Source organism: Caretta caretta, chromosome 22 (genome assembly GCF_965140235.1).
Source record: "Caretta caretta isolate rCarCar2 chromosome 22, rCarCar1.hap1, whole genome shotgun sequence".
Taxonomy (NCBI): Eukaryota; Metazoa; Chordata; order Testudines; family Cheloniidae; genus Caretta; species Caretta caretta.
In genome coordinates, this window is record NC_134227.1 from 21,696,536 (window position 1) to 21,724,421 (window position 27,886).

Here is a 27,886-nt window from a genome sequence, read left to right on the forward strand (position 1 = left end):
ACAAAAACTTCAAAAACAGACTCCAATGAGAGACTGCTGAATTGGAATTAATTTGCAAACTGGATACAATTAACTTAGGCTTGAATAGAGACGGGGAAATAATTTACTTTGTGTAATGACCCATCCACTCCCAATGTTTATTCTCCCCCCAACTGTTCCTCAGACGTTCTTGTCAACTGGTGGAAATGGCCCACCTTGATCACTACAAAAGGTCCCGTCTCCTCTTCCCCCCCGCCCCGCTCTCCTGCTGGTAATAGCTCACCTTAAGTGATCACTCTCGTTACAGTGGGTAACACGCATTGTTTCTCTATGTATATAAATCTCCCCACTGTATTTTCCACTGAATGCATCTGATGAGGTGAGCTGTAGCTCACAAAAGCTTATGCTCAAATAAATGTGTTTGTCTAAGGTGCCACAAATACTCCTTCCCTCAGGGATACATTCTTATACACAGGTACAAATAGGTTACACCACTCCTGATACATTGAGGTACAGCCCCCCTACGCATTAGGGTGCTGCCTCTCCCCAGTACAGGTTGGTTCAAAACAACAAGTCTATCCATCATATTGTCCTTTTGACCCTGTCTTTAGGATGGGTCTGCCTGTTCCTTGTTATCTCTGTGGGATGTGTTCATACCAGGATGTTCTGATGCCATCCTGGCACATGCTTATCTTATTAGTGCTTATATGTGTATATGTGCTTTTAGCAGCTGCCTTCTTGCCAACTTCTGTGAGCAGGGCCTACCTCTGGCTCATAGCATAACTTTTGCTTTATGTTAGCAAGGTCTTGACCATTACTTTAGTTCAGGCTGCAGGCCTCATTCCAGGCCTCTGATACAAGGGTTTATGTTTCAGGGACTCATCTGACTACACCTGGATACCAGGATGAGAGCTATCAAGGTAAATTATGATATGACCCCAAAATAAAAAGTAGGCCCCAAGGTTTGGTTTCCACCAAGAGAAAAAAAGGAAACATGACAACCTGCCCTTTTGCAAATTGCATCTCTAAGCAGAAACTTCAGAAGCGGGGAACCTTGGTACACAAGAGAGGGCTCACAACTAGTATCAAGAGGATTGACATAAACACAACTGTGTCTGAGCAGCCATGTGGAAGGCAGTCTAACCCACGGATGCTGTGTGGCGGGGGAGACAAGACTTTGAAAAGCAGAAACTATTTTCCTTTCAACCAGCAATTGAAAAAGCCCTTGGTGCCTATTGGAGCTGGATGTGGCGCATTTCTGGAGCGGAAAAAAACCCTCACAAAACCAAAATGTAAGAAAAACAAGCACAGAAAACCCCAGTGAAATCTCAGGTGAGAGAGGTTTGGGAAGTTGCCTATCACTGCCAGTCACTGGCACATGACCATGGGTGACATCACCACGGTTCCAGGCACTCCAGTCAACAGGAAACAAAGGTACTTTGTGCCTCGTGGTCATAGTAAAGCTGGCTGATTATTTAGCCCATACATTACACCTGCCTAGACCTTGGATAATCCACTTGCCAGCTTCATTGCTGGTGGCACCGGTTTGAGGACTGAGATAGCAGGAAGTGCTTCAGGTCAGGAGTCAGGTACACTGGCAAAGCTGTGTATGGCGAGCTCAAAGACTGCAGTAACAGGGGAGCTGACTGAAGTGCATTGGATGAACTGTTTATGGGATCACAATTTGATGCTGCAAAAGTATTGCCAGGGATATGTAAAGGCCCCGGCTGGAATAGCAGAAGTGTTGAGCATCAGGTAAGATAGAGCAAATCCCACACTTCATCCAGTGCATGAAGTCCTGCACTAAGCAAACAAGTCATGCTTTTTATTCCCTTCACCCCCAACTTGCATGGTCTGCCATCACCACTAGTAGCACGATCTCAGCTGACAGTCTATGGGGCTGCCATTTCAAGCAGCAGATTATTTAAAAAGAGAAGAAAGTGAATGCCATACCTGTGAAATGCAGCCTTGGCTGTAATAAACGCTGAAGTTGACTATTCCCGGAGGGACTTGCTAATGTAGGAGATTGATTCACTGCAGTGTAACCCCCCAAGGCCTTTACACAGAGCTCTGACTAAACTTCCTATAAAATCAATCCAGCCTTTTCACCACTTTTGACAGGGTGTTCTAATATTAATCCACTCTCCTTGTCAGTCAGCTCCACTAACAAAGGCTTTAATGAGCTTTAACCAGGCATAAACACTAGATGGAGGATTCCTGGACCCCTTTGGAAAATACCATCCTGGCCACAGGTAAAAGGCAGGCATCGCTGTTTTAGAAAAATAAATGCCAACAGCTGCCAAGCCTGGAGGAGGTGAGGTGTGGGGGTTGAGTGATGAATTGAGTCCCCTCGCTCTCAAGAAATGTGTATGTAAAGGAGGTAGGTTCTTTCCCTGGCTAAAAATGACCCAGATTTAATGGCCCAGGGGGCTGCCACTTTCTGGCGCCACTGAAGTGAAAGGCAAAGGCTAGCAGGCAAGTCAGCCTGAGGAGCACAGGCACGGTGATCCAGGCTGACTGTACTCTCTGCCACTGTGGGGAAGTGGAGTTTTGCTGTGTGAAAAGTGTCAGGCAGGTGAATCCTGCGATTAAGCCAGGCACAAAATACTATCCTGCATGCCCTTTCTCCTGTCTCATTTCTGCAGCTTGGCCTCACTCCCCACTAACTCTGCTCCACTGCAACTGGAAAAGGAGCTGTCCACTGGGGTTTGCTCACACTGTAATTAGGAAAGCCTTGAGCTCCCTGCATGCAGGTCAGGCAGGCTCAGAACACACTGCAGGGGAAGCACAGCGATGTGATTCCTCTCCAGAGCCACAGGGCCCTTGAGTTACTGTCAGGGAATCTGACAAAGGGAGAAAGGGAAGAGATGGAGGGAGCTGGGCTCAGGCACTGAGGTGTGTTGGCAGAGCTGTGGGGGTGGGGGCCTCAGAGCTGCAATAGCCGGGGGTGTTGGAGGTCAAAACTGATTTGCATTGTGCAGGGACAGAGACGCACGATGGGAGTAACAGGGGGTGTCTTCGGACAGGCTGAGGAACACTGGCACAGCTGGGGGAGGGAAGTTTGCTCACCTTCCACTGGTTATAGGCTTGACTTGAGCCAGGTACATTTACATGGAGCTACTCTCTAGCCCCATATGGGTTCAGGTAACCAGCACATTTTCATGCATCCCAGGTAGCCTGGGTTCTCTATGGCTCCGAGCTACTGGAGGAGGTAGCTGCTTTTGTTTTATCTGAGAGCAAGGATAGCACCCAAGGTCTGCCCCATCACAGACATCCCTGCCCCTTCCCCAGATGTTCTCACTGCAACCTCTGGTGACCAGGGCCTCGCTCCTTACCTAGTTCTTCCTCTGAGAAGGCTGCAAACAGACCACAGCAGCTTGTGGGGCAGACTCTGCTCTGGATTCATTTATTAAGAAATAGGCCATGCCAAGACTGGGTGGCTTAAAGGCTGGTGGTGGGAGAGACGGGAAGCTAAGACCAGGCAAAATCAACCCTATTTTCCTGAATTTGCACCCGGGGCTCACATGGGGAGCATATCTAGGCCTGCATGGACACAGGAACAGACACTGCAGCACTGCCTTGGCAGAGTCCAACCAGCTGGGGTTTTACTGCCCTCCTCACATTCCCTCTCCGATTACTGCTGCAGAAGGAGCTAATTAAACCATCTCTTCCTGCTTGGCCCAGGAGACAAGTCCATCAAGATGGCAAGTTCAGCCACCATGCCTGACTATTGGATGGAGGGGAGGGAAGGACAATGGTCCTACTGCACCTCCCCAGTTTGGTTACCTGCACCACCCAGAGCCCCTATGCTGCCTCATACCCAGTTGTGAGAGTCACACTGAGCTCTGGAGTGTACCCACCCCCAGCCAGCATAACTCTCCTTATTACCCTGCTGGTCACACTACTCAGGATTGCTCTCTTGACATCATGTGCTACTTCCACCCTGTTTGCTGTATCCACTGGTAGCCTCTCACTTTGTACTGCTAATGTAAGCTGTGTGGGTCATGGACTGTCTTAATTTGTGTGTGTCTACACATGTGTACAGCAACAGGGGGTGTTATTCTTAATTCTACATCATAATTTAAGAGCCAATGGTCAAAGTCCTCAGCCATTACTTAGGTCAATGGGAATTTTGCCAAGTAGAAACCTCAGAGGCCCCTCTGCATCTAACCTTCATTGTGCATCTCCAAATTTACCTACATTTCCTTCTGCACATGCTTCACACACAATGTTCCCCAATAACCAGTTTGGGTTTGAGTTTTCTTAACTCTAACCCGTTGTCCTGCCCCCTCCTCCTGAAGCCCAGCATAGGCGCTGTCCCTCACTGGGTAATTCGCCTGAGCCTAATTTCGAGGTATTAGAGTGCAGCTGTGTGTCGCTGGATGTGTTTCAAAAAGAATAAATTGGGGTTGGACTCTTTCAGCTCCAGGAGAGGCTATTTTAGGTTTCCCTCTTTCATCCTACAAACTCAAATAGCTGGCAGGGCTTTGTTCACATTTCTCACCCCCCCCACGCTAACAGCAACAATTTCCCCTCACCCCCGCAAAAAAACATCTCTGGGCCAAGAGCAAAACCTGGATCATTTCATTCCAAGGGGTAATTTTTTTATTTGTAAGGAAGCCTGTGAAAATAGGGGTTGCAGTGGAGATGCCTTTGCGCTGTTAACTACAGCGGGGCCGTGCTGGCAGCATGCACGTAGACCTAGGTTACAGGCCTAGTATAATTTTGATGCTGCACATGTAATCTATCAGGAAAATGTGACTGCAGCAGGTCAGTTCCCCATATTTCCCCCTGAATACCCTTTTAAAAGTGGTCATTTCTCCTGACAGGCTGGTAAGTGGCTTTCTTTGAGAGATGCTCAATGTCTCCCCGTGGCTGAAGTGCCACGTGCAGCTGTGACACGTTGAAGCTGCAGTAACGATGCATTTTTTGAGTAAGCGAGTTAATGGGCATGTACAACACACGCAACTTGTCAGCCCCGTTAGCTGCTGCCGCTGCCTGGAGCTGAAGTAAATTGCCCAGCCTCTCCCGTGCTCTCATTCTGGGTCTCCCCCCCAAAGCTTTCCTGGTGTTTTGATTTTCAGAAATGGGCTTGCTGAGGCGGCTTCAGCCGCAAGGGGCCTCTGGCTTCGCTGACTCAGCTGTTTTCCTTGGTGCACTTACCCCTGGTGCATTAGCAGGGAAGGGGGAGAGAAGGAACCCCCACATGGAGTGCTGTGGCTCCTTATCGCTAGCAACCATGTTAGCCTCCCCTGGCTTGCAGAATGGCATTACCCTGTATCCCTCTCCCGGGGGCCAAACTTTGCAGTGCTCGTTCTATCACCTGGGAATGGAATCCCCGAGAGCAACCTCTGCGGTAAAGGGGAACAATCCAGCCCCACAGCCGTACTGAGGGTATTTTAATGGGGAAGTTGGTCTCTTCCTTTTGGGCTAGGTGCATTATACAGAAGAGTGCGCCATCCAGGCCAGGACTCAGGGAGACCCTGTGTGGTGATAGTAGACTGCATGGGCTGTGGTTAGCTAATCCAGAAGCTAGAGGGACAAAGAATCAAAGGGCCTAGTCTGTGACAAGCAGCCTGAATCTTGCAGCTATGCTTGTAACTAGAGCAGGTAAAAAAAATTATGCCCTCTTTTGGAGAATCAAAAACTTACTAATTAAAACCAAAGTCCTGACTCATCCTTCTCCCAGGAAGATGACAGCCTGTTAGCCTTACCGCTTCCCTCCCAGTGAGGCTAGCCCTGCAAAAGAGGTGGCCACTATATTCTACAATGGAGGGTGCAGACAAAAACGGAAACCCAGGGAGAGCTAGGGTGCAACCTGCAGTTTGCCTCCTCGGAATTATAGAGTTGGGACTTGCCAAGTGTACAGGCCCCCGCATATGATGCTCCATGTTGAGCCAGGCAGCCAAGCCACAGAACCTAGGTACGTCTGCAAAGCACCACGTATGTGTACCGAGTGTGTGTGATTTTGCAATGCCCACAGATTGAAAGGAAGATCGAAATGTATAAATTAATTTCCCCATCTTTCTCGGCGACCTTTCGGCAGGGATTTTCTGAAACTCAGCATCGGCCTCTCTTCTACCATTGAGGTCAATGGGGGTTTATCATTCACTTGCTTCATTAATGGGAGCAGACTATGGCCAAAGCTGAGTGCTTTGGAAAACCTCATACTTTCTCTCCCCAGGCTGCACCTCTATTTTGAGGACAAGCAGGACAGAAGTCAATTTATGGAGCTTTAGTGAGGCCCCGATGAGATTGACCTGACTGGACTGTCACTAGAAGAGGTGCAAACATTGCTAGAAAGAGAAGGGTGGAAGCAGAAGCGTTTGTCTTTTCATGAGATTTTTAGAACTATGGGGACATCTAAGTCTGTTGAGAAGGCAAAGCCATTCCTGCCCAAATCAGAGGCGGCATTGGAGTGTGTTGAGCCCTTCAAATGTTGGGTAGCATGGCTACAAGAGATGTTACACATCAGTTAGCTAGAACTGGACTTGTGACTGCTGGTCTAGCAACACCAGCCACATTTGGCGAAGCAAAGGTATAACCAAATGTAAAATGAAATTGCTGCAGTCTCTCGTCTTCAGTATCTTGCTACATGCTTCTGCCTTTGAACTGAAATGTTACAGGTGGTTGCTGCATGTGAGCTATATCTACCACACAATTAATGAGCAAGTAATCAGCCAGTTTTACTGCCTAACCAGAGTGATACCAGATAGTGTCAAGACGATGAGACGAAGAAAACTTGAGTTTGTGGGAGATGTGAGTCGATGAGCAGAATGAAGATTGCTGAGGCAAGTCTTGCAGGGACTGATGCCAAGTGCCAGGGGCAGAGGGCACCCACAGCACATGTGGTTCATGGGGCAGCGTGATGCGCTTCTTAAGGTGGTGTAAAGACTGAAATGTGGAAGATGATAGCAGGCCAAGGACTCCCGTATGCTGTGTTTATGGTTCTTTGTGATGCGACTTGCCTTGCACTATGAGAATAATAAATAAAATAGTAAGGGTGCTTAGGTTGCTGGTAATTTGCTTGCCCAGCCCTTAGCCAGGCAAAGTTGGAGCATCACCCTGCCTTTCTGTAGTGAATATTCAGTGTGCAGCAGATGTTTGTTTACCTATGAAAAACAGGTGAACACATTCAAGTCAGAAGAGAAACACTACCTCCTTTGTTCTTGAGTTGGCACATCCCTAACCCTGGAAGAAGGTGGAGTCACCTCACGATGCCAGTCTGTCAGTCTAAATAACTCTCCTCTGAAGTTTTTCTTCCTTATATTTTTTTTGAGAGGATACTACTCCAGTCAAAATGTGACTTGTGAGCAGGCTCTTTCCCTCAGTTACACTGATAAAGCACTGGATTTGCTCTGCATATATACCAGGGTAACGGACCACAGAATTTGGCTCTGCACTTTGAAGTCCTATGATTCATGTTATTATCTGGACAGATCTGGGTCCAGCTAGCAGAGACTGGCAAAGCACCTTTGAATTATGCAGAGCTGAGGAGATGGCCCTTTATTTTTCCAGTATACAGCAGAACAGAATTAAAAAGTAGACCTGGAAATCAGAGGAGGGAACACACAGGAATCATCATCTGAATTGGTGTAACAACCTGCAGGACGCATTCTTTGTGCTTAATTCTATGGGAACTGGAACTGCAAATATTTACTCAAAATTAATATCAATACTAATAGTCATCAACAGGAAGTCCCTGGGCCATTTCTTAAGGATCACCTTAATATTGTCTGCCTTGAAAGAAGGTCCTGAGTGGGCATTACAGTAGCTGTAATGTTCAAAACAAATCTAATGGTTTGCTTTACTTTTCCCCTCAGCAGAGCTCTTAATTATGTATCTTGCAAATGTGCTTGGAAAATGGATTAGATGCACTAGCTGTTTACTACCATGGCAGAGCCTTTTCCAAAGCATTTGTAGTGGCTCCCAAGTATTATATCCACGGTCCCTGCTCTAGCAGTGCAAGCATGTGATCAGGAAGGACCCGCTTTGGTTCAGTGTGAAGATTAGCCTGGGTTTTGTAGACCAGATGAAAGGTATTTTGCTTGAATCAGTCACAGCTGTCTCTGCTCAGAAGTAAGGAATAGGGACAATTTATGCAAGGTTGGTTTACTTTGTTGGTATGTTGTTGCCAGGGTTCCTTCCCCACTCTGAACTCTGAGGTACAGATGTGGGGACCCACATGAAAGACCCCCTAGGCTTATTCTTACCAGTTTAGGTTAAAACTTCCCCAAAACACAGATCCCATGCTTGCCTTGGGATCACTGCCACCACCAAGTGATTTAAAAACAATCAGGGAAAGGACTACTTGGCGTCCTATTTCCCCCAAAGCCTATACACCCCCTTTCCTGGGGAGGCTTGAGAATATCCTAACCAACTAGTTACAACATGATCAAAGACCCAAACCCCTGGGTCTTGGAACAATGGAAAAATCAGTCAGGTTCTTAAAAAGAAAGATTTTATTTAAAGAGAAAAGGGTAAAAGAATCACGTCTGTAAACTTAGGCTGGTAGTTAATCTTACAAAGTAGCAGAAAATTCAAAGAGCACAGAGGAACCCCCTCTAGCCTTAATTTCAAAGTTACAACAAAACAGAAATAAACCTCCCTCTAGCAAAGGGAAAATTCACAAGTTGAGAAAACAAAGGTAAACGAATATGCTTTGCCTGGCTGTTACTTACAAGTTTGAAATATGAGAGACTTGTTCAGGGAGATTTGGAGAACATGGATTGATGTCCGGTCCCTCTTAGTCCCAAGAGCAAACGGCCACAGAAAACAAAGAACCCAAAACAACCCCCACCACACACACCCCGGATTTGAAAGTATCTTTTGTCCCCATTGGTCAGGTGCCAACCAGGTTACTTGAGCTTCTTAACCCCATACAGATAAGGGGGAATTTAGGCTACCCCTACAGTTATGACAGTTGTTTTGCAGGAGGATGATGGGAGAGAATACCAGGAGCATTTAAGAAACAAAAACACACACATTAGAGGAATTTATCTCAGAAGCAATAGCTGACGTGAGGTGTGGCAGGACAAGGGAGAGCAACCAGGCTGAGGATTTTGCAACATGCAAAAGGAACAACAGTCAAAAACCAAAGTGTTGGCATAGCAGCAGAACACGGCATACTTCCCCTCTTTCCCAATGCACAGAGTATACTATAATAATTATAACTATAACTAATGCACCTTTCCTCCTTACTGTCTAACCTCATCTGGTTTCCCCCCACACAGTTACAAGACCCTGCAGAAGACTGGAGCACCTTCAGCACCCCAATGGGAGAGAGCCTGCTCATCTGAACCTCATGCAGCTACAATTAACTGCACAAGGGATGGTTTTCTTTTTTCAACTAAAATTTCCTGGGAGGAAATGACAATAATCCAAGCTCATAGTGCAGACCAGGGGCATTTTCAAAGGCACAAAGTGGAGTAGGGTGCCTACCTGCCTTTTGTGCCTTGGGAAAACATGTGGCTGTTATGGGCTGCTCCAAGAACACTAGCTTTTGTTTTTTGTAATTTCGAAACATTTATCTCTGGGTCTGTGTGGCAGTGTATGCACACCCCATCTCCTGGCAGGGTGGATAGTGGGTGTGGTGCCACAGTTACAATACCAGACTGTCGTGGGCATCACCATGATGAGGTCCAATGGCCAGAATCCCTACCACAGCCTTCAGGTACAGGGCAGCATGGCCTAGCAGCTAGATCCAGGGGCCACCACCAGATGGGGTGGCAGCCAGGGTAGGGGGACCCAGGCCCACCTGACTTCACTGGGTCCCAACCTTGTGCCTTAATGGCAGAGTGATCTACCGCTGGGTCAGTAGGGAATCCAACCTCAACATGCTAGCCTTAGATGGGTGGGAGATAGCACTCACTCACTCACCCACCCTTCCTGGGTCACTTCCTACCAGGTTCCTGAAGCTGCAGTCCACAGGGCAACAGGTCTTCAGTCCAGGTCACAGGATCTCCAGCTCCTGCACTACAGCCTCCACCACATATCCTTCCTTCTTGGCAGACAAACCAGGTTGAGCTGAGCTGCTCTCCTTTTATACTAGCACAGCATTTGGAGCATGCCCAGCACGGTCTGAGGGGCGGGGCTTTCTCGGCCCATAGTGGGGGATTAACCCTTTCCTGCCTAGTGCACACCCTGTCACAGCCTGTAACCTGCAAAGATCAAAATCCAGCCAACAATCAGAGGCCTGGAGGCAGTGAGATGGGACAGCAATACTTCACTTTCATAATCCAGACAGTACAAATAGCTGTTGAAATCAGAGCTATTATTAAAGATATGATGAGTATACACCAAGCATGACCTCTCCCTTACAGCAGCTGGTGCTTTAAATGCACCGAGCTTAAGGTAACCATTAGTATGGACAGAGATGGGAAGACTTTGAGGGGGGGCTATGGTGCAATTCTCTAATCACAAGCTCTGAGGGAGGGCTGAGACGATTGGTACTAATGGATAACTGAGTACTGAGTATTGAGGAAAGTGGGTGGATGCTGTATTTTATGGGAATTGAACAGACATGAGCTAACTGGAGGGTCTGGATGCTGGTCCACAAAGGGAGACGGGTGAGGTGATATCCCTCTTTTTGACTGATGTGTAAAGGCAGTCTGATAGGCTTTTCTAAAAAAATTTTGTATGGTGTTTTCTAATCTGCTATACAGATCTCCTGACCTATAAGAATCTCTACATTGAGCAGCAAAGAGTCCTGTGGCACCTTATAGACTAACAGACATATTGGAGCATGAGCTTTTGTGGGTGAAGACCCACTTCATCTGATACATGTAATACATTGAGCAGAGGGCTCAGCTAATCCAGCCCAAGTGAAATTAACTGGAAACAGACAAGCACTATGTGATAATGGCATCATAAGCAGCAAGGAAGTGAAATCCAAGGAACAGACAAAGGATTTTTGTAATACGTACTGAACAGAAATGCTATTTGAACAGTTGGGAGAAAAGGTCTCTGAAGGGTCCCCCATGTTGCAGTTTGCTGCTCCTCCAAGGAGATTGCCACCAAAACCAGACTTTATTTTTAAGTTAGAACACTGAAAAGGGAGATTTTCTGAGGGCACGAGGGGAACTTTCAGGCCCTCCAGCTCGGTCATCAAGAAGCAAAAGAATCTCTTTTCTTGCAAGTCACTTTGGAAAAGATGAGAGGGAAAGAAGGGGGGTGGAGCTGATAAATCTATAACATTTTGCTTTGAGGAAAAGCCCCCTTTCAGCTGATTGCCTCCTTGTTTTGGTCAAAACACAAGATGGGGGTAGAGGTTAGATATAAAGAATAACATGTTAAACATGCAGCTGTAGCCTGCACAGCTGGACCAATGACAGTGATGTGGGCCCTGTTTCTTATTGTCATTCCCAGCTACCCAGAAACACACGATGTTTTAATGATGGATGAATAAATGCACTAAATATAACTGCACTCAACAAGGGGCCGTAAGGCGCGATTTACCAAACATTTTGCCACTGTTCTTGCTGATGGGTCTCAGAAAGCCCGGCCCGCCATATCATGAACTGAGTTACTCTGCGTTACAAGCAACCTGTAAAGACATGCCAGCTCCAGCCTTGCCCTACCGCTGCCCCATTTTGGCTGGGCACTGAAGACAGGATCTAAAAACCTCTGCTCATTAGCCAGATTCAAAAAGGGGTCTCATAAATGAATTAAGGTAATACATCAGCTAGAAAAAATTCATTGCTAAGCACATGTTAAGCACCTATCTGGTGGTCATCACGAGGGTGTTTGCAGATGCAGGAAGTGGGGCAGTTATTCTGTATCATGTAATGTTCAAATGTTAGTGGGCATCCAATCTGGAAAAATCATAAAATCACAAAAGGGCCATAACTCTAAGAAACAGTCTAATTTTCACCACAATCAGCAGAAATTTTCTAAATACAATTGATAATGCAACTATGTAATCAAAATAGTGCTGTTTTGGAAAGTGTGGGAAATATTTAGCCCCAGGTGATATGTTTTGTGTATTTTCCCATCCTTGTTTGTTTTCAGGTAAGACAGAAGTCTGTAGTCACAGGACAGTATGAGTATGTTTGAACCATGTAATACATCAAAATATCTGTCATTATTTGTAGAATGGACTGATTGGAGAAGTTTTTCTGTCTGCTATTTTATATTTTATGAATATTGGCTATTGTGCAATGATTCCTGCACTGGCAACTGATGTTAATACAGCACACACCAGGACGAAATATTTTCACGATATGTTCCACTCTCTGGGCCAAGACTGGACTTATGTCATGTATGATGAAGCAATTTATTGCAAAGCACAGTTGAGGAATCAAACTGACTTTGATAATGACCGCTTTGAGATGGGAGGCGTGCATCGTACAGTGAATTTCTTGGGTGACATAGGCAGTGTGATACAGGAAAGTGAGTTTGAAGACCTCCTTATGGAAGCCAACATCTGTGGTGCTTCAGTCATCTGCCGTGCTCTAAGAGGGAAAGCACATAACCCTGGAGTTAGAATCCACAACCCTATGAATGAAGCAATGAATTGCTTGAAGTGGAGGGCACTCAGCAGTTCCATGAACAGTCATGTTCTCCCAGAAGATGAGAAGAGACGCATCTTGGAGAAAGCTTGACCTTGCACGGAAGCATTTGAAGATGTGGACAAGGCACACAGAGAAAAGAGCGTGGAAGCACAGAATTTTCTGGCAGACGTCATGAACAGAACAGAACCCTATCACTCCACCAGCTCATGGACACTTAGGTTACCCAAGGGAAAAACTGTTGAGATAAATTTCTGCTCTGGAAAAACTATGTAATGGATGTTGCCCAACTCCTGATGGATACACTGCAGCAAAGAGAGAGGATAACAAGTTCATGTAGTTTGAGACGCTGGCAGAGATGATTGCACTTGAATTGCAATGTGGTCATGTGAACTATGCTAGATGGGGTTGTGTAAAACGCAGCAGAAGCCAGACTTCTGGAGGAGGAGAAGCCAGATATATATTATGCCCTAGTTGATAGGGTGCAGTATACTAGACTGCCAGACCCTTTCGTGATGTATGGCATGACATGGCCATGGAGTAGTCACTCAACGAGGACTGTGGAAAGCATCAGCATCTTTGCACAAACGATAAGGCTCTGACCAAGTATTACCTGACTGCACATTTTATGTTGTTTGCAGTGTGGTTGAGGTCATGTAACAGGATATAACAGGTGGGTGTGGTACTTTTATTGAACCAACTTCTCCTGGTGAAAGAGAGACGCTTTCGAGCTACACATCTTAGTGAAGTGTCTGTGGTATGAACTGAGCATGCCCACTCTCAGCAACCCCTCTCCTCTGGTCTTAGGGCGATAGGATTGTGGCATGTCTCTTCTCAGCTCCCTTACAGTGACAGTGCTCTTTGCCAGTAATATGGACCAAGTATACCCTGTCTCCGCTCCCCTCTGTCTCAGCACTGTGGACCAGACCCACAAAGGGATATAGATGTGGCAATCTCACCATTGCCCTGGCTTCTAGATGCCTAGAAAATCATTGGAACAACAATGGGATTCCCAATGCCTGAGTTAGGGGCTTGGGCTCTGTCTTGGAGGAAGGGGCAGAGACAGGTACTAAAGAATGGGATACATAAAAACAAGAATGACAGGCATGGAACTGCCTAAGCTAGCCACTGGGAGATGCTGAGAAGAGGGGTGGTGCTAAGCCCTGACCCTTTTCAGCAGCTCGGGACCTAGATCTACTTGCGATCTGCAGCCAGGAACCCCTCCTGGAGTAAGGTGACGTAGGTACATGAACCATTGCGTGTGAGATAGATATGTACCTGCCAAAGACCCCACAAAACAGATGTGAGCAGAGGGGGAAGGAGGCACAGACCTTCTGGGTAGCTTTTAGTACAATGCTTAGAGTCCTCACAAGGGCTGTGAGGGACCCTGCCACAAATCCCCTTTGTGCCTGTGCTAAGAAGAGATTTGGACAGGTGGCAAATGCAGCCCTGGTGGGTGTTCCCCAATCTTTGGGGTTCTGCAATGTAAGGGCGGGGGTTGCCTCCCTCTTGCCTGTGGAAGCTGTTCCACTTTAATTAAATGGTTTAATTTAATTAAATGTGTCAGCCTCAGGCTGACACAGTTCCTTCTGTAGGCTGATGGTTCTCCTTCCATTTCCTCTTGCTGAGAAGGGAGTTGAGCACTTATCTCTCAACCGAAGGGCCTCAGTGCCTAGCTAGGAGGTAGTGGGATGTGGGCTCTCCCTTTGTCCTCTCTGTTGAAGGTGGGCCACTTTCAGTAAATATTACCTGAGAATTGGGCCTGTCGCTCTCTGTAACTCCCTTGGTAGCCCTATGGGTTGGCTACTTGCCCGCTGAGCTGCTGGCTCAAACCCCCTTTCTGTTTGTTGAGAAGGGTTGGCCCCTTGATCTCTTGCCTCACAAATGTTCCACTTTAACTAGATATTAACCGGGGCAAAGGCAACTCTTGAAGCACCCTATGGTATGAGGGTTAGGGTGCTCGCTTGGATTGTGTGTGACCCTGGTTCAAAGGGTCACTTTGGTTACATATTCTTTGGGCCAAAGGCATAGCAAGCAGCTCTGGGTAGTCCAGTGGTTGGAGGGTGTGCCCAGCCTGTGGGAGGTTGGTGGTTCCTATCCCATTTCTTCTGGAAGAAAGGGAGTTGAGTATTTATCTCTCAACTGAATGGCCTAAGTGCCTGGCTAGGAAGTAGTGAGCTGTGGGGACTTCCTCTGTCTTTTCTGTTGAAGGTGGGACACTTTCAGTAAATATTACCTGAGAATTGGGCCAGTCACTCTCTGTGACTCCCTCAGTAGTCCTGTGGGTTGGCTACTTACCCCCTGAACCGGTGAGCTGCTGGTTCAAATCCACTCTGTGTCGGTGGAGACGGGATGGGCGCCTCAATCTCTTACCGCTCAAGCATTCTACTTTAACTAGTTATTAACCGGGGCGAGCTTAAACTCACAAGTCCCTCTATGGTACAGGGGTGAGGGTGCTCGCTTGGATGGTGGGTGACACTGGTTCTAATCCCCTCTGTGTTGGTGGAGAACAGAGGGGTACCTCAATCTTTTACTGCTTGAGCCTTCCACTTTAACTATATATTAACCAGAGTGAGATAAGCTCTTAAATCCCTCTACGGTACGGAGGTTAGGGTGCTCACTTGGATGGTGGGTGATGCTGGTTCTAATCCCCTCGGTGTTGATGGAGGGGTGCCTCAATCTCTTACCGCTCAAGCCTTCCACTTTAACTATATATTAACCGGGGCGAGCTAAGCTCTCAAGTCCCTCTATGGTACGGGGGTTAGGGTGCTTGCTTGGATTGCGGGTGACCCTGGTTCAAATCCCTGCTCTGTGGGACAGGAGGGCCTCTGGCAGGTGAGAGGAGGCCTCTCCTAGCTGAGCAAGAGGCCTGGCACAGGGCCTCTTGCTCTTTTAATTAAAGAGGCAATGATGCTCTACAGTAAAACCCTCCTCTCACTCTTGTCCACCCTGATCAGGATACACACCCAGGTTGTGGCAGACCCCAGGGCACTTCCCTGCTCTTTTGAGGGGTGTGAACTGGGGGCCGCCACCTCCTAGGGAGAGTCACTGGCGAGCGATCCCTGTCCGAATCCCCTCTCCGTCCCAAGAAGACAACGGCCTCTTGAGAAAGAGAGGGGCTTCGGAAAAGGATGGCCCACCCCAAAGGACAGTCGCCTAGGAGGCAGGAAATCCCTGTACAAATCCCTGCTGAACAGGCAGCTGGGGGATTTGAACCAGGATCTCCCCCAACCCAGGCGAGTATCCTAACCACTGGACTAAAGAGTGAGGGTAGCTGTGAGGCCGGCCCACAGCCCACTTAACTAAAGTGGAACAGCTTCAACGAGCAAGAGGAAGGGATCACAAGACCCCCCCACCACTGGAGCTACGGAACCGCAGAACACAGACAGCCTGTAGGGCAGCACTCGTCAAAGCCCCCCACAACCTTCCCAGCGGGGAGAATGGGGATTTGAATGAGCCAGCCTCTTAGCCCCTCTCTGAAGCCTAACCACGGAATCAGAGAGGGAGCCGCAGCCTTTAACTGGGCTCAGGGCCCTTCAATTAAAGTGTAACAGCTTCAAGTGAGGGTGCTCCCGTCACTCTAGCCCAGCACCCAATGATTAGGGCCCTCACCCGGGCGGTAGGTGAGCCCTTCGCAAATCCCTTGTGCTCATCCAGCAGAGGGGCGAGTTAGAAGGTGAATGTCCATAATGCATCAGACCCATGGCCCAGCTAGCCCACTGTCCTGCTTTCCGACAGCGACCAACGCCGGCTGCTTCAAAGGCAGTGAACAGAAGAGGGCAACTCTCAAGCGATCCGTCCCGTCGGGCCCCCCTCCCAGCAGCTGGCCGTCAGCGGGGGAAGGACGCCCGGACCACGGGGCTGCGTCCCTGACCGTCTTGGCTAATAGCCACGGATGGACCCATTCGCCACGAACTTGCTCAGTCTTTCTTTTCGAACCCACTTACAGTTTTGGCCCACCCCACCTCCACCGGCAACCACTTCCACAGGCTGAGCGTGCGTTGCAGGGCCAAGCACTGCCTTTGGTTTGGGTTAAAGCTGCTGCCTACTCATTTCAGTGGGTGACCCCGGTTCTTGCGTTGCGTGAAGGGGTAAATAACACGTCCCGATTCCCGTTCCCCACCCCAGTCATGACTGGCTAGCCCTCTTGTCAGATCCAACCTGAACCGTCTCTTTGCCCAGCTGAACCAGAAGCACGCTCCCCCCCACCAACCTCCCTCACAGGCGAGGCCCCGAACCACGAGGTTAAAAGTTACACGAGGGGGCCTCCGCCTCCGTCCCCTGGGCTGTTTTGTGGGGCATTGGGCCGGTCCCTAACCAGGTCACGCTAAGTCACCTGAGGGGTTCCTGGCCGTGGCTGGCAAGCAGAGGGCGGTACCTGGGAGGGGAAGACGCTAGGTCGATTTCCTTCTCCCCACCTGATGAGCTGCGGGGAGTTGAAGAGGGCTCTGCAGTCTCTCAAGCGTGAGCCCCAATACTGAAGTAAAGGACCGCCTGAGGAGGTTTGCTCGTTGTAGCTTGTCGGGCCTGTGCCACTTCCATGAAGTGGTAACTGGCCAGCCTTGCAACGTGAATCCCTCTGTAGTCCAGTGGTTTGGGCACTTACCCAGTGTGTGGGTGATGCTGGTTCAACTCCTCCCCCAGCTTGCTGAGGAAGGACTTAAACAGCCATCTCCCTGGTCTCAAGTGAGTATCCAGCTTCTGGACTAAGAGGGATTCTCCTGGGGCATGTGGGCCCCTGTGCCTTTCTTTTTCTGCTGAAGCTGTTCCACTTTTACATGACATATTCATGGGGCCAGCACTCCACCTAGCAGCCTGCTGTAGTCTGGGGGGTGTGGTGTGTGCCCAGTATGTGGGAGGCCGTGGGTTCAAAGCCCCTTTCTTCTTGCTGAGAAGGGATTTGAACTTTGATCTCCTGCCTCTCAGGCAAATTGCCTAAGTGCTGGGCTCAGAGGTTTTCCCATGTGGGGGCTCTCTTGGTCTTTTCTGTTGTGGGAGGGCCGCGTTCCGTTACATATTCATTAGGGCAAAGGCAAAGCAGGCAGGCAGACCTGGGTAGACTAGTGGCTTGGCAAACTGCCCAGCATGTGGGCACGTGGGGTTCAAATCCTCTTCTTTCTTCTTCTTGAAGAGAAGGGGCTTGAGCCTTGATGACTTATCTCTCAACTGAAAGGCCTAAATGCCTGGCGAGTGGGATGTGGGGGAATCCCTCAGTCTCTTCTTTTGAAGGCGGGCCACTTTCAGTAAATATTACATGAGAATTGGGAACACCACCCGGGTAGTCCTGTGGTTGGGCTCTGTGTCTCAGAAGCAGTGAGTCGCTGGTTCAAATCCCCTTTCTCTTTGTTGAGATCAAGGCTTGGGACCTTAACCTCTTGTCCCGCGAGTGTTCCGCTTTAACTATATATTAACTGGGGCAAAGGAAGCTCTGCAAGCCCTCTATGGTATGGCGGCTAAGGTGTTCACCTAGCGTGTGTGTGCTCCCGGTTCAACTCCCCTGGGTGCTGATTGAGATGGGAGAGGGCACCTTGAACTCTTGCTGCTTGAGCCTTCCATTTTAACTATGTATTAACCAGGGCGAGATAAGCTCTCAAGTCCCTCTATGGTACGGGGGTGAGGGTGCTCGCTTGGATGGTGGGTGTTGCTGGTTCTAATCCCCTCTGTGTTGGTGGAGAACAGAGGGGTGCCTCAATCTCTTACTGCTCAAGCCTTCCACTTTAACTATATGTTAACCGGGGCGAGGTAAGATCTTCAAGCCCTCTATGGTATGGGGGTTAGGGTGTTCACCTGGCACGTGTGTGCTCCTGGTTCAACCCCCCTAGGTGCTGATTGAGATGGAAGAGGGCACCTCAAACTCTTGCTGCTCAAGCCTTCCATTTTAACTATATATTAACCAGGGCGAGATAAGCTCTCAAGTCCCTCTACAGTATGGGGGTTAGGGCGCTCGCTTGGATTGCGGGTGACCCTGGTTTGCATCCCCGCTCGGCGGGACAGGAGGGCCTCTGGCGGGTGAGAGGAGGCCCCTCCTAGCTGAGCAAGAGGCCTGGCACAGGGCCTCTTGCTCTTTTAATTAAAGAGGCAATGCTGCTCTACAGTAAAACCCCCCTCTCACTCTTGTCCACCCTGATCAGGATACACGCCCAGGTTGTGGCAGACCCCAGGGCACTCCCCTGCTCTTTTGAGGGGTGTGAACTGGGGGCCGCCGCCTCCTGGGGAGAGTCACTGGCGAGCGATCCCTGTCCGAATCCCCTCTCCGTCCCAAGAAGACAACGGCCTCTTGAGAAAGAGAGGGGCTTCGGACAAGGATGGCCCACCCAAAGGACGGTCGCCTAGGAGGCAGGAAATCCCTGTGCAAATCCCTGCTGAACAGGCAGCTGGGGGATTTGAACCAGGATCTCCCCCAACCCAGGCGAGTATCCTAACCACTGGACTAGAGAGTGAGGGTAGCTGTGAGGCCGGCCCAGAACGTATTTAACTAAAGTGGAACAGCTTCAACAGGCAAGAAGGAAGCGGGCAACCCCCTCACTAATAGAGAAAGGTCCAGAGGGACATACACCCCAGGGGAGATTCGAACCTGCATCTCAGGTACCCAGTGTGACCATCAGCCTACGGAGGGCATTGCAGCAAAGAGAGTCCCAAATACCATTTAATTCAAGTGGAACAGCTTTGAAAGGCAAGAAGGGAGGCACCCCCAGAAAGACAGCTGCCCACGCACCAGAGGAAATTTGAACTCACAGCTTCCGCCACCCAAGGCGCATAGTCTAGCCGTCAGCCTACAGAGGGAACTGGGTAAGCCTGAGGCCCAAATACCATTTAATTAAAGTGGAACAGCTTCCACAGGCAAGAGGGAGGCAGCCCCCCCAGTGCAGAACCCGAGAAAGCAGGGAACACCCACCAGGCTTGCATTAGAGACTGATCTCAAGCCCTTCTTAGCATCAGCAGAGGGAGGGATGCAGGGTGGAGAATCGAACACACAGCACCCACATCCCACAAGTACTGCCGAACCACTGGACCAGGGATGGCTGTGGTTTTGTCCAAACAATAGTTAATTTATGTGGAACATCTTCTACGGCAAAAAGCAAGGGACCTGCCCATGATTAGGGCACTCACCCGGTCGGTAGGCGAGCCCTTTGCAAATCCCTTGTGCTGGGCACACACTCCAACCACTGGACCGCCCAATTTTGCACAGTTAAAGTCATTGTTACTTGAGCTAAAAGATCCATTATAGCTCAAGTAGCAATGACTTTGACTTTGCAAAATGGCACTCTATTCTAGCCAAATTAACTGGTAATGCTTGCATTAGTGTAAAATCCTCCATCGAACCATGAAGACTGTCATTAAAAACACTCAAGGCCAAAAAATACAGGGAGTGAGGAAGGAAGAACCCTGCACAGTTAACAATCAGAGAGCATGATTTTCCAATGACTTGCTCTGGCATCATCCTTTGTACCTGGGCAAAGTGCGTGCAACCCACTGCCCACTTTGCCCAGGAGTAAAAGACAACATGTGAGGGGGAAGGCAGTGGGGAATCTGGCCCAAATGCATCAAGCTGGAGAACTGAATGTCAGCTCTGCGCAAGAATTTCCCTGTTACTATAGACCCTGCACCTTGTTGCTACAGCCTTGCACACAGGTTCAGTAAATAAAACACAGTCCCTTTGTGCAGGACAGGTGGGATCAGGACTGCACGTGGCTTCACATTGCTCTGGAAATTCCTCAGCTCCAGGCAGACCTATGGAATTCACACTGGCCTTTTTTAACACCAGGCAGCACAGAGTCCAGCTCTCCCCCTTCCTCTCCAGTCACACAGCCATGCTCAGATCCCTTGCAGCCTTTCCCTCTTCTTGCTGTGTAGGCAGTAGGTGAGCAAGCTGCATACATTAACATTTCTTTAATTCTATCAGTGCTTCTGAAATACACTGAGTCACAACTCAATGGGTTTCAAACCGGGTGACCTGTCAGGCTTATTCAGAAATGCCAGTTCTACTTCGCTTCCTTACCGGGACGAGTGTCTGGGCCATTCTGGGTGTCAGCAGTGGCTGTGGCTCACTCCATTTTCTGGAACCATTGCAGATCTGCTCCATGCACTTTTTCTGTGCCCAGCACTCACACCAACTTAGGAGAATTTCTCTGGACATGCAAATAGGTTTCATCATAATAGACTGGCAGACAAATCTTTCTAGCTAATATTAATTCTACCTGGTCTCCAGCTAATTGGTGCAGAGTTCAAACTATCTGCTGCTTCCAAGGTGCATTTTCAGTAGCCACTGCCCTACAGGGTGAAGGGACATTGGTTAAAGACCAAGGCTGGGTGAGACTTTGGATAAAGTTATATGATCCCTCTGTGGTGGAGGGTAGCTTTTTTTCTAAGCTGTTCACTCTGCTTAGCTCTATGGTATCTCCATGCTCATCTTCCCCATCTGCAGAGTAGATACAATACCTAAGACGGCTGTATGAGGCTGCAATAATGGTTGTTAGAGCACTAGAGGATCTCCAAATGGATGAGAAGAACAAAGTGCCATCGATACAGTCCTGAAGCCTTCACTTTCCAGCTGCTCTGCAGGGAAGAATTTGATCCAATGGATGCTAAGTTTCCAAGATTGCTTTATTAACAAAGCAAAACAGAAACTTTACTGGGTCCCAATCCAAAGTAAACATCCATCATTAGGCAAACAGCACACACACACCCCTTCCCAAGGTAGCACTGTGATGTTTTAGAGGCTTAAAATCATTTGGAAGGATGATGTTACAAACAGATGTTAGTAGCATGGGGCCTGGCCCAGTGCCTATTGCAGCCAGTAGAAAGACTCCCATTGATTTCAGTGGGCCCTGGATCTGGGCTATAGTCCACAGTCCTTTGCTTGAGTAGGAGGTCTAGAGTTGGGGTGGTGACAACCACTCACTGGAGGCTGTATTACCCCACTCTGGGAGCTCATTCAAGACCAGTTACTGAACCATGCCCAGCAGTCTAAGCAGTTATTACGGTTTATCTGTTATAGGCTTGTAACACCTAGGAGCCTCAGTCCTGGAGCAGGCCCCCCCTTGTGCTAGGCACTGGACAAACACAGAAGAAAAAGATGGTCCCTGCCCACCAGTCTATCTTGGGGCATGGGGAGGGAGGCAGAGTTGTCAGCCTGGGCCCTCATGAGAAGATCCTAACGGGCTCTTCCCACAGCAACCGAGCAAGGAACACCAGCTGCAGAAACCTAATTGTGAAATTAAAATAGGAAAATCAGGGGATGGGTATTTTTTGTGCATGGGTGTTAATGATCACATTTTATTATGCCAGTTCTTTCATGGCTAAAAGCCTCCCTCCTTCTCTTCCACAAGGGGGAATTGAGATCCTGGTTGCATTTTCCCAAACACACAAGTTCTGTCATTGCTGGAATGCTGTCTTAGTTTCCGGGCTTTTTGGTTTTTTATTGTCATTCAGGCAGATCAGTATGGGGGAGTTGTCTATTAATAGGTGTTCCAGGAAGCTTAAGCAACTCAAGCAGAAGAAAACCTAGAAGAAACTAAAGAGTTTCTGATGGAAGAATGTGCTGAAATCAAATGGGGCTTAATTAGGAGAACATGACTTTCCTGTTAATGCTCCCCATCCATGTGACACAGGCAAAGAGGGAGGAAAAAAACTGCCAAAGAGCTTATTTGTTTTGCAATTACGGATGAAATAAAAAATTACTTGGTCTAATTAGACCTCTTTTAGTAAGAGAACCATGCAAAATAAACTCCATTTCATTATCAATTCCAACACAATTCTCTCTTGCATTTTATATGTTTAAGTGAAAATGTGGAGGGTCAATTTGCTATGTAAATTTCCACAAATTTGGCTAAACTAAAACGATTAACCTAATGTGTATGCAAATTATCTTAATTGATGACTTCTCTTGGTAACTTTAAAGAGAGGGAGGGGGTTGTGGAAATTATTCCAATTGTGACAATTCTCTAAAGCATTTCTTTGCGCAATAAAGAAATTATATCTTGACAAATTAAAGAGAATATAATGAAATCAGATTAATTAATGCCAAGACCAATTAGCACATGCAAAGAGAGAGAGATTTAGGGAATCAAGATTTGCTATTAGATGATTCCAAGAACTCATCAGCCTTCACAAAGATAGCTATGTATATATATTTCCATTCCGCAGACAATTAACAAACTCCTTGCTTACGTTTCATTTGCTTTTGGAATGCACAAAAAGGCCAAATGCTGGAACATGGAGCAAATCTGGAATGAAAGGTAATTTTCCCCATGGAAACACGGATGGAATCCTCATCCTTCAACGGCCGAGGCAGCTGCCTGGCTGTGGTACAGCCATTGTGAGGGAATCCGAGGGTGAGCGAAGTACACGCCGGCTGCTGCTTCCCTGCATATGTGCAAGTTTGGTCCACTGGATCCAGAAGATTGATTGATTAGCTCACCTACATTTGCCGATAGCCCATGGTGAACCGTAGATAGTTGGCACCTGCACTCTTCTGGGCTGCAAAATCCTACTGCTTCGGGTCTGCTGCCTTTGCCTCCCTGTGTAGATGACACAGTTTGTTAAACTACTGTTGTGCTTTTTAAGCCTCCCCACAAAATGTGGCCCACAAGCAATTGCTCTGCCACTGATCCATCCAGCCCAGCGTCCCATCTCTGGCAATACTCACTGCCCGAAGTGGAGGAAGATGAAAAGAAAAACACATTGAGTTTGCCCAGCTATTTGATATTATACCATGGTGCAGTGGAGATGTCTTCTTGCCCCCTAACAGTTTATATTTTTAAGCATGAGGATCTGTGACCCTTGCAATTTTTATCAGAGCTAAGGTCAATATTCTTATGCCTCTGGGTTTCTAGCCCTTTATGGGAACTTGCTAAGACATTTGCCTTAATAACATCTTGCTGCAGCTAGTTCCACAAGTTCATTATTCAAAGCATACACAAACATTTATCCCAATAAACTTTCCTAAGAAATGCAGTTGAAAGTTGTATTTTTATCACCTGTTTCTGGTGATAACAGAAGCATTACAACACAATGAGAGACTGAAGTGGAGGGGTGCTGTTAGTTTAAACACAGAAATACGAGTAAAGGAACCAAAGGACCCAAGTCTTTGTTGCCTTGCACCTTGTGAAATTATTTACACCAGTGCAAAGTGCCCTGCATGGGTACATGGCAATGGAGAATGAGGTGCAAGGCTTGATTCTGTATAAATCAGGAGAAAATGCACTGAAGCCAGTAGATTTACACTGCCGTAAAACTGGGGTGAGTGAGATTATAATCAGATGCCAGAAGTAAACATCAGGAATATATATCCAGTACTATCCACATTCCTTCCTGGCTACCTTAATGCACTTCTCTTTTTCTGAATTGAGCTCGATTAGTTCTTCCTCTCTTCTTCTGATATCAGGTTAGACGAGGGGCCCCGTATAGGCATGTTTTGCTGCAGCCTCAGAAGCAGAGATTCTTTTTCAATATGGTAGAGTTCCAAGCTGGGCTTTAGCTCCATAGCCATGGATTGAATCGTGACAGCCCACAACGTGCTCTTACTTTTCATGACATGCCAATCCCGGGCTTGTGCTCTCCCGAGGGGACGTGGTACTGTGCAGCGGCTTTGATGGACTCTCAAGTGAGCTGTGTTTGGTCTGCTCCACATGGAAGAAGGGCGGCAGCAGTTGCAGGGTCTAGCTGGGTGTGGAGAGGCTGGTGTGGAGAAAAAACTGGGCCAAGATGCAAAAGCCTTTGCCCAACAAGGGGAAGCAACAAAAAGCTCAAATAAACATCCCTTCTCTAACTTGCAACACAGCCACCCTCGAAATAGCATCAGCCAGGGGGCAGGAAAGACAAACATCTGTCCCTGAGCAACAATGTCACTGTGTGCGGCATTGGGAGCACTTTGTGTTGACAGTCCGTGGCAAGGTACAGAAGGGTAAAGCATGGCTGAATTTAAGGAGAAAAAGCATTTTCACAAGGTAGAAATAAAGGCCTTGGTCCAGCAAAGCATTACACATGTATTTAAGTACATGAATGATTCCATTAAAGTCGTCGGGACTGCTCCTGTGTCTAAAGATGAACACGAGCTTCAGAGCTTTGCGAGATTGGGGCCAAACTGGACAAACTCCCTTGACCCTGTGCTCCAGGGATCTGACTTTCATTGTCTCTCTGCAACCGCTGCGTACCCCAGGTCTCTTTTGGAGAACATTAATTACTTTCACACTGACAGCGATGACTAAAATGTCTCTCGACCACTACTGTAAAATGCACATGATGCAATGAAAATAATTACCAGCAACACTGCATGTAATATCCTTCTTGTGTCGCCTCTCTCTTGTTGGTAATAAAGCTACATAACAAATTAACTGTAAGGGAGGGCCCGTTTATTTACCTTGTAATTAGACTGTGCTGGGAAATGCTTAATATAAAATGTCACAGGGAAGGGCATAAATTACTGATTGTCAAATATAACATGGTCTCAGCACAGCACGCCGGCTCCTTCCCATGCAGCCGTGCGGGCTGCAGTGCAATACTTTCTGATTCTTTTGGAGATGGGCTATAGCATTCAGCTTTCCAGGGGTGAATGGGACTTTGGTGACTCCCCTTTAACAGCCAGCGGTGTCATGATGCCTGGTCTATCCATGTTAGATTCTCATTCGGCCTCCATTACCGTAGTGCCTGAGCCCCTCATAATCCAGACTGTACTTAGCCTCACAGCCCCCTGGGGAGGCAGGAAACAGCTATTATTTCCATTGTACAGACTACAAACCGAGGCTCAGAGACACAAAGTGACTTGATCTAGGGTCATGCTGGGAGTCTGTGACAGAGCAGCAAATTGAAACCAGGCCTCCTAAGTCCCAAGCTATTATGCTAACCCCTGGGCCTTCCTTCCTCTCTGCTTCTGTTGGGCAGGGAGACAGACACTCACAACATGAGGCTTGGCTTCCACTCACCCAGTGGCTCATAGTTGCTCCTTCACAGCTCCGAGCCCCTTCCTGGGTGAGTAAGGGATGGTGACAACAGCCAGCTGCTGCCATCTCCTGCCACACCCTCAACAGGCCGGTCTGCTGTTGCAAGGTATAACACTGTTGCATCAGCTGCAGGCCTGAGGTGTGTTGCAGCCCGGGGCAGAATGCCTCTGGGAGGAGGAGGGGTCTGAGTCCCAATGGAAGACACATTGGACCGGAATGACTTGCCAACACAGTATCTCCTGCAACTGTAGTTGAGCCAAAACATAAGACGCATGAGTATTGTTCTTGGGTTTAATCTGTGGAATCGGCAGCCACTGGATATTGTTGAAGCAAATAGCTTGGAAGGATTCTAAAGGACCAGAAGCTTTTATACGTATGAAAGCAGCATTAGGTGACGCTAAAAACACAACCCTTAGGTCCCCTCTTTACACTCTCTGCACTCGTAACACAACATCACATGAGTGGGTCCCAGTCCTGCAATGTCCTGTGGGATGGTTTGTGGGGGGTTCTGTTTTGGTTTGTTTACTCTCAGAGCTGTGTAACTGTCCTCACTTGGCATTTGCTTGGGAAGTGTGGCCTAGTGGTCATGTCTGCAACCCGTGGCTGGCAGGGGGGTTGTTGGTAGGAGAGCCTGGGCCCTCCCACTCCACCGGGCTCTGGTCTAGGGCCCTTTCGGCTACCAGTATTCAAAATCTGGGCACACCATGGATTTACAAAGTGGCATTATGATATTTTGTCTTATTTTCTATCCCTTCCCTGATAGTTCCAAATATACTGTTAGACTTTTGGACCACTGCTGAACACTGAATGGAAATTTTCAGAAAACTATCTACAGTGGCTCCAAGATCTCTTTCTTGTGTGGTACCAGCTAATTTAGAACCCATCATTATATTTGTATATATATATTTGAATTATTTTTTCCAGTGTTCATTATTTTGCACTTATCGACATTGACTTTCATCTGGCATTTGTTGTCCAGTTTTGTGAGATCCTTCTGAACTCCTCTGCCCTGGACTTAACTATCTTGGATAATTTTATATCTTCTGCAAACTTTGCCACTTCACTGTTCACCCTATTTTCCAGATCATTGATTAATATGTTAAACAGTACAGATCCTAGTACAGATCCTTGGAGGACCCTGCTGTTCACCTCTCACCACTGTTAAAACTGACCATTTATTTCTACTCTTTGTTTCCTGTCTTTCAACCAGTTGCTGATCCATGAGAGAACCTTCTTTCTTATCCCATGGCTATTTAATTTCCTTAAGAGCCTTTGGTGAGAGACCTTCTCAAAGACTTTCTCAAAATCCAAGTACACTATATTGACTAGATCACCCTTGTCCACATGCTTGTTGACTCCCTCAAAGAATTCTCATAGATTGGTGAGGCATGGTTTCCCTTCACAAATTCTATGCTGACTCTTCCCCAACAACTCATGTTTGTGTGACTGATAGCTCTGTCCTTTATTATAGTTTCTATGAATTTGCCTAGTACTTAAGTCAGGCTCACTGGCTGGTAATTACCAGGATCTCCTTTGGAGCCCTTTTTAAAAATCAGTGTTACATTTAGCTATCTTCCAGTCATCTGGTACAGAGTTGCTTCTTCTCTTAGGAACTTGTAAGTTTGGTCAGGTAAATTCCAGACACCACTAGCTGCTTGTGACTGTGGGCAGCAAAGAAGGGAGAAGAGAAGACAGGTTTTATGGTGACCTTTATTGTGCATGGTGACCAGATACTACAGGAATGGGCGCAAGATCAGCTAAAATTCAATTGCATGGAAAAGGCATTCCTTTGAAGCATGAGGTTGTAGGCTGCAGGATACCAGACTGGCTGAACTTATGGTCTGCTCAAGCCTGAAAAGTCCAAACTTCCAAATAATTGAGTCTCTTTAGAGGACTGACAACTAGGTCAGTACTGTATGATGAAGTGCACTCAGAGACGGGAATTTTCTGAAGGCATTATCTGAGCTGTTAAGATATCTGAACCATTGAATGAGCGTTATTGTAGGCATTATGTTACCATTCTGCTAAAGTTCACGTCTCCGATGCATTACCTCACTCTCGCCATTCAGAGGGGGGAGAAAAAAAGGTCATTTATAAAAAAAGAAAGAAACAAAAAGGGGAAAAAAGGCTGTGGTCCAGACAGCACTATACCCTCCCTGCTGCCGGATGGGAAATGCTCTTTATGAAGTGGCAAGTAACCTTCAATCAGAGGGTGCAGGCAGGCTGATCCCTTCGCACCCAGCTACAGAGAATTCAGACTCTGGCTCCAGCCCAGCTAATGGGATCTGAGCAGGAAATAAAGCAGGGAACTTTATAAAGGTTTATGGCTTTGAAGCAGAAGATGGAGAGCAGGAGTCCGAATGAGCCAGGCAATATTCTCTCTGCTGACTCTGGGGTCTTGCTGTTCTCGTTCTCTGGTTGCCTCACGCACCAGTAAACAATTGGAAAAGGCTTCCT

At 47.7% G+C, this 27,886-nt stretch overlaps 1 long non-coding RNA gene across 4 annotated transcripts in view; it reads left to right on the top strand.

Annotated features, from left to right (window-relative positions):
- LOC125625458 (uncharacterized) overlaps positions 1-24,823 on the top strand; it is a 149,700-nt gene extending 124,877 nt beyond the window's left edge. For all 4 annotated transcript variants that reach the window (XR_012665741.1, XR_007353559.2, XR_012665742.1 and 1 more), the window contains 3 exons: positions 9,213-9,999; positions 10,644-13,161; positions 22,689-24,823. This is a non-coding gene — a long non-coding RNA (uncharacterized LOC125625458). The remainder of the gene's footprint in view (positions 1-9,212; positions 10,000-10,643; positions 13,162-22,688) is intronic.
- Positions 24,824-27,886: the final 3,063 nt, after the last annotated feature.